Genomic DNA, 8,188 nt, shown 5'->3' with positions numbered 1-8,188 from the left:
TCTGATCAAGGGTTTCCCTAGTTAACATATCTGGTGTTAATTGTGCAGGAGTATCTTGTTGTGGTTTCAATTTATATTACTCACATGGTTAAGTTTGTTTAAGGTTAATGAGTGCGATAAAAGTTACATAATTGATTCACGCCCCCCCCCCCCCCACCCCCTCTCAGTTATATCAGTGGACTATATATTCTAACAAACCTATCCTGCAATGAGAAGCGCTAAGTCATTTGCAATGCCTCCCACTACACACTCGTCTATGGTGACTTGTATAGGAAGGGTCTAGATAAAACACTATGTAGGCGCTTAGAGAAGGATAGTGTAAATAAGTATTAGCTAAAATCTATGATGGCATTTACTAGTCCCATTCTAATGGCCTTGCACTTTCTCAAAAATAGCTTGGGGTTGTTTACTATTGGCCTACTATGCAAGATGATAGCGTATGGTGTGCTAAGTCCTGTAAGAAGTGTCAAATACATGGTAATTTGATTCAATTTGTTGGACACGAGTTGATTCCATCTATCAAACATTGGCTTTTTCAACAATGGGCCTTTGACTTGGTTGGCAAGATACATCCTAGTTCTTCAAGTGGAAAAAAATTTATCATTATTGCTACTAAATACTTCACTAAATAGGTTAAAGTTGTCCCTCTCTCTGTTGCTATAGGAAAACGTGTGGCTCTCTTCATAGTGAATCACGTCATTTCTCACTATGGCATTCCCTTCTCTATAGTCACTAAAAATGGAGGACAATTTAAGAATAAGGAGCTTAGGAAACTCTACAAGAAATTGAAGATTAAACAACATTGATCCTCTATCTACTACCCTCAAGGGAGTGGTCAAGTTGAAGCTTCTAATAAGACACTTCGTAGAATCTTACATAGTATTGTACATAAATTAAGAAGAGATTGGAATCTATGGATTAATCCTACACTGTGTGCTTAGAGGACTAGCATACGCATGCCTCGTAGGGCTACACTTTTTTCTATAGTGTATGGTTTTGAGGTTGTTCTATCATCAGAGGTTGAGGTTACTTCATTGCAAGTCTTCTTGAAGGGGTTGATTGCAAATGGGGACTATAGAGCTACGAAGATACAAGAACTTGAACTCCTTATCATCAACATATAAACATAAAATAATGCAGCTTCTATCATCCAACCTCTTAAAATAAACTCAATGATCTAAATGACACCTAGTGTATCCATGCTCATGCATAAAACTATCAAATTTTAGATATCATTGCCAAGGTATTTGCTTCAATCAATATAAACATTTTTTTAAACTATGTGCTAAGCTCTCCTTACCTTTGACCTCAAATCCTTGTGGTTGTTCCATGCATATTTATTCATCTAAGTCACCATGAAGAAAAGCTATTTTAACATCAAGCTTATCCAAATGCAAATCTTCAATAGCCACAATACATAAAATAGTGTGAATAGAAGTTATTTTAACAATAGGAGGAAATATCTCATCAAAGTCAATGCCCACTTTCTGTGCAAATCCTTTTACAACTAACCTAGATTTAAATCTTTTCTTGCCTCCATCTTGTTCCTTTAGCATGTAAAATCACTTATTTTGTAAAGCCCTTTTACCTACAGGAAACTTATATAAATCTCAAGTCCAATTTTTCAGCAAGGAGTCTATTTCTTCTATCGTTGCGGACTCCTACTGAATCTTTGTATCCACCTACACAAGCTTCATCATAACATTCAAGTTCACTAGCATATGTTAATAAAATAGAATACAAAGAGGGAGAAAACCTTTGTGGAGGTCTACTTAGCCTTGTTGACTGTCTGACATTCACTAGGGTGTCTGGTATTTATTGTTGTGGTTATTGTGGAGCATGAGGAATAGTCGGAACATCATCCTTTTGAGTATCATCCAACACTAAATAATAATTTTCTTTTTTCTCATGTTGCTACAACAAATCTTTCCACAACACTTTCTCATTGAATATGACCTTTTTACAATTTTATGATATTTAAAATCCCAAAGCCTATAACCAGATTCATCAATGTCATATCCAACAAATGTTAGAATAATTTTAAATAACTGAGAGGAGGGAGTGAATCAGTTATCCTCAGGTCCAAATATACCAATTCAATTTTTACTAACTTCAAACAACTCAAACAAACTCATTAAACAACTCAGTCAATATAGCATGTCATCATTCTAGTGGATGGTTACAAGGGAAAGTAAGACAATGATTGAAGAGAAAGATCTAGAAACATGTACACGAGCAAAAATATTTATTCATGTAAAACATGTATGCTAGAGAAGCTTTTCTATTAGCTCTTCTAGAATCAAAACATGTTTAAGGTAAAATGTTTACAACTTGCACATGTTATTTGGATCAAATTACAAAGTCTATTTGAAGATGATATATTTGCAAATAAATCTAAACTTCGGAATTGGAAATGCTAAGATGCAAGAAGATGAAACAATTAGGGGATATTTTGCTAGGATATTTTAGATTATTGTAGGGATTAAGAGATTTGATGGAGTTGTCACTTAAGATGATGTTGTGTGGAAGATTTTGAAAACGTTTCCACCTGCCTATAAGAACAAGGTAGAAACTATTGAAGATATTATTCCTTTTACACCTAATTTTACCAAACAAACACTACTTGGGAAGTTAAAGGCATTTAAAGAAAGATTGAAATTGGAACAAAGAGAGACTAGAACATAAATAGCTTTCAATGTGTAAAAGGACAAAGCTAAATTAACCAGGAGTTCGAGCACAAGTGGAGGTATGCTAGAGAATGGGTAGTCAAGCAAGGAGATAAGAAGATTGATGAAGGAATTGCATTACTTGCAAAAAGAGAACCTAAAGGTCGGAGAGATTTTGTTTGTTGGACTTGCAAAGAAATTGGTCATTTTTTATCTCAGTGTCCCTAAAAGAGAAAATTATATAGAACATAGGAAGCCTTTAAGTCAAAGTTTACACAAGATTGCTTCTTCGTTGATGATGATGAATTTGATCTTAAGATGATAAACTTCTTAGAAAGTGATGGTGAGGATGATGAAAGTGGATTTTTTGCTAATAAAGAAGAATGTCCTAAAAACGAAGAGAAAGAAATAAAAGAACATAAAGCTTTAGTATCACATGTAGAGAAGAAAAAGTCTGATTGGATTATAGAATCTGGATACTCTCTTCATAAGACAGAAGATATGAAAAAAATTGTTGAATTTAGCAATTATGATGGAGTAGTTAGAGTTGAAAACAATGCATCTTGTCTTATTAAAAGAGAATGATCAATTACTCTTGATAGAAAAACTAATAGTAGGATGTCTATTTTGTTGATGGATTGAAATATAATATTTTTAGTGTTGGAAAACTTGTTGATAAAGGTTACCAGTTGCAATTCACATAGAAGACTTGTGTGATCAAAGACAAATATTGTAAACTAATTGAAACATGTACAAGAACTAGACGTAATGTTTTTCAATTGAATCCTATTGAGATGACATGTTTAGTTGCAAAAGTTGATGATGGTTATAAAATAAGAGATTGTGTCACATTAACTTTGATAACATTGTGAAGATAAGTACTACACATACAGTAAGAGATTTGTCTAAGATTGTGAAACCGTCTAACATGATTTGCAAGGAATGTGTAATGGCTAAATAGAGAAAGAGTTTATTTCCAAGTAAGTTATTTACTACATCAGGAATGTCAGAGATTGTGCACATAGATTTGAGTGGTCCTAAAAGAACTAGAGCATTATATGGTAATAGGTACTTTATGTTTTTTATTGGTGATTTTACAAGTATGATGTGGGTAGCATTTCTTAGAGAAAAGTTTGAAGGTTTGAGAAATTTATGTTATTCAAAAGTAGAGTAGAGAATGAATCAAGATTGAAGATAAAATGTTTAAGGACATATAGAAGAGGAGAATTCATTTCAAACGAGTTTAACATCTTTTGTGGGGATACTGGAATTAAGAGACAGCTTTCAGCCCCTTATACACCACAACAGAATGGGATAACAGAAATGAGAAATATATCAATTAGTGAGGCACCTACAGTTATGATGTTTGAGAATGATGTGTCACTTACATTTTTGAGAGAAGCAACAAACACCATGATACACACAATGAACAGAGTACAAATCAAACAAGGTACTAGTAAGACCCCCTAGGAACTATGGTTTGGACATACACCTACTATAAATACTTTAGAATCTTTGGAAGTAAGTGTTATATCAAAAGAGAAGATGATATTGAAAAGTTTGACTCTAGAAGGATGAAGGTATTTTTCTAGAATATTCTATAAAGAGAAAAGCATATAGATGTTTTAATCAAAGATCAATAACTATTGTTGAAAGTGCTAATGTGAAAGTTGATGTGAAATTCATAATTTGGGAAAGAATACTTGATTATGATTCAAATGAAGATACTAATCATAGGCCTAACAATCAGAATGTTGAGTAGGAACTATTTTATGAGACTTACAATGACTTGCAATAAGAAGAACCAAAAGAAGATCCTAAATATGATCCTAGAGCATAAATTAGAACAAAGAAAGGAACACCTGAATATGTTGCAAGGAATCACCTTGTGAATCAGATCATTGGAAGTGCAAAGAAGGAAGTGATGACAAGGAATAAGGTAAGCAAAGAATTATGTTTGATATCTCAAGTTGAACCTAAGACTGCAAATGAAGTTTGTAAAGTTGACTTTTGGATAAAGGCTATGAAAGAATAACTTGAGCAAATTGAAAAGAACAAGACATGAGGACCGATCCCTAGACCTAAAGGTACGAACATTATTGGCACAAAGTGAGTTTGCAGAAACAAGATGAATGAAAAAAGTGAAGTGATGAAGAAGAAAGCAAAGTTAATATGCAAAGATTATTCACAACAAGAACAAATTGATTTTGAGGAAATGTTTTCCCCTATTGTTAGACTTGAAGCAGTAAGAATGTTTTTGGCATATGCAACTAATAAGAATTTTTAGGTTTATCAGATAGACGTTAAGTTAGATTTTCTTGATGGAGAACCTGGGGAAGAAGTTTACATTTAACAATCTAATGGTTTTCCATTAAGAAAAGAAAAATACATAGTTTTTATATTTAAGAAACCATTGTATGGATTGAAACAGGCACCTAGAGCTTGGTATGCAAGGTTGGATAAACATTTACAGAATTAGGGATTTAAGAAAGGTAATACAAATAGTAACATGTACTAAGAAAGAATGAAGATGTATTACTAATTAATGTGATTTTTTTTATGAAACTATTTTTGGAAGAAATGATGAAGCTAGTGAGAAATTTTTAGAAGAAATGAAGAATGAATTTGAAATGAGTATGATTGGTGAGATGAAATATTTCTAAGATTACAAATAACTCAAAATAAGGATAGTGTCTTCATATCATAGGATAAATATCTTACGGATTTAGAAGGAACATTGGAATAACTACCAAAGATGGGATAGGAACATAAGGAGTCATAGAAGGAACATCAAAGCACAATAGGCTCAAACCCATATCATGATGCTCAGGAGAATCTTTGCGAAAACCTAATTCAAATGGAAGCTTAACAATTAAGTAGTCTTTTGTAACATCCTTCTACCATGTAGCAATACCTTCCCACCACAATAGATAGCATATTGAAACTAGATGACTAGCAACGAAACGATGACGACGACGAAAGGGTAGGCCCTCATAACTCTGAAGAAAATTATTAATTAGAAGTGCAAATAAATAAACAATTACAAAATTTGAAAGTAAAGAGACGCAAGATAAAAACAAATAGTAAACACAAACATCAGGTTTACATGGCAGTTTGGCTGCTTGCATAGGAAGTATGGGAAATCTCTTTATTGTCTTTGTTCACTTGTTTTACATAGTGCAACTTACATACTTTAGCAATACAATGATCATTACACTATCCACTCACAGCTATTTGGACTCTCCAGAAGAGACACAAATGGACAACCAAATTGGGGGAAATAATGAAAAGTCAAGGTGTCTTACCATCAGACTTTATTATCCAACATATATATGCATACATGTATAGATGTGTGTGAGATGCATGCATGTATGTATGTATGTACAATGTGGCTGCATATAGATACATATATATGCACCCTTGCATGTATATGTATGCAGCTCACAGATATATGTTTATAAATACATACATATGTAGATAGCAGATCATTGTGTGTATGTGTCTATATATATATATATATATATATATATATATATACACACCAATGCATGTAAGGCTATTTATGTATATATGTAAGGCTATATATGTAAGAAGAGTGGTCAATTTGACAATTTCAATACAACCCCAATTAACCACATCACATAATATATTTTGGTCACTGGGAGAATAATAATTAAATATTTATCCCTCTTCCTCATGTAGGGCATCAAACTTACCCTCTCCTTGATTCTTAGATATAAACATAACTTGTCTTTTCCACATAATTAAATAATAAAAAAGATTGCAATGTGAATATCAGCTAGTCCTATTAAAAATTCAAAGGTTGCCAATTTCATTCAGTTTAAAACAGAATTTGGTATCTTTGTGTTGCATTAAAGCCAACTATTTCCTGATTTATCGTGGCAATCTCACTGTTTATGTTTGGAGAACAATGTGTTTAAAAGAATGGACACCTGCAAACATCTACATGCGTCACATTGAAATTAAGATAAAGATGTTTTTAAGGTTACCACCAAAGTAAAAAACCAATTTGATATGGCATGAACTATTACATTCTATAACGTTTTATGGTTTAGGTTGTCTTCAGGCACGAGATGAACTAATAAAATCTTGATCTAGGTCCTTGAGATTGTGCTCAACCAGTATCTTGACCTTGCAACTGTGGCATGGGTTGTTTGTGCTTTCCTTGGTCATGTTATGTTAGAGAGTATAGTTGGCAATGTTATTGTCTTGACTGCTATTCAACCAACTATCCTGTCTTTCGAATTGATAATGTTTTTTAAATATTAAGCAGCCAAAACAAGGGGGCTGGCCCTTACAAACAGTCTTATAGGCCAGAATTGATAATGTTGTCAAGGTAGAGAATCAATTGGGAGTATTGGGAGTAGTCTAGGATTGGATTTTTAAGACATGCTCGAGTAATTCTGTGGGTTTATAAATCTGAGAGGAATGTGGTTAGATGTGAAGTAATTGCCCCAAGAATCTGCTTTTAAGTGATTGACAGATTAATCATAACATACTAGTCCTAGAAAATTGTTCAGCCAACTACCTTCATTTCTTACATTTAAGTGTTCAGGGATTGAAAATCTCATGATACACACACCATTACAAAGCCTTGAATCTATTCCCGTAATCACAAGTATGCCTTGTGGTAGCCACAGGCGCATTTGAAGGCCCAAGTTGAACTTGTGGCAAGAATGGATCTGTGACTGCAATCAAGGACCTAAGCTCATACCCATGTTCACTGCAATTTGTGCCCAAATCTTTCTCCACATGTTGCAATGATGCCTCAGGTTTAGCTAGGCTAAGTTAGTTCCTTGTATCCTCTAGACACAACCATCTTTAGGCAAGCTAGAATAGAAGGCGGTGTGTGAATCCCAATAGAACTTGAGCAAACTAGAAACCACTTGGACATGAAATCTAGACCAAAGCTAATTAGTGCTCCTTCCTTTAATATACTTATTTTCTTTCAATGCAGTTCAAGGATTTTAGTTTGTAATCCAGTTTGATGAATTGCATTGAATAAAAAGAAAAATGCAAATACTTAAGTTGATGTTTCACAATTTGAAGAACAAAATACGCACATCAAGAGTTCAAGAGGAAATATGAAGAGTTCGTGTTTGACATTATATTACTACCTGCGTGGTGATGTGTAAACATTAACTAAGGCTTCCAACTGTCTAATCAAACTGAACATGAAGAATCTAGAATTTCAATCTAAGTTTTCTGAATCAAACCAAGTGACCTTTCCAAACTGGGATATTGCTGTTGGCTAAACAAATTCATGATAAGCAGCAAAGCTTATAAAAATATCTAGTTTTAAAAATTAGATTGAAAATCAAAGGTCCTGTATCAATACCAGAATTTTGGAAGAATGCTTCTCATTTCTATAACACCAATTGGTGGGGCTTCATATATACATCGTACATATCCTTCTTTGCTAGCAATTCCTTTATTGCAGTCCATATGCCAATGTATTTCTTGAGAGCTGATTGATGATTTATGCAGATCATAGCAATCAT

This window comes from Cupressus sempervirens, chromosome 3 (assembly GCF_028749045.1).
Source record: "Cupressus sempervirens isolate cs-2001-9-10 chromosome 3, ASM2874904v1, whole genome shotgun sequence".
Classification (NCBI taxonomy): Eukaryota; Viridiplantae; Streptophyta; class Pinopsida; order Cupressales; family Cupressaceae; genus Cupressus; species Cupressus sempervirens.
Note: the sequence above shows the minus strand (reverse complement) of the source record.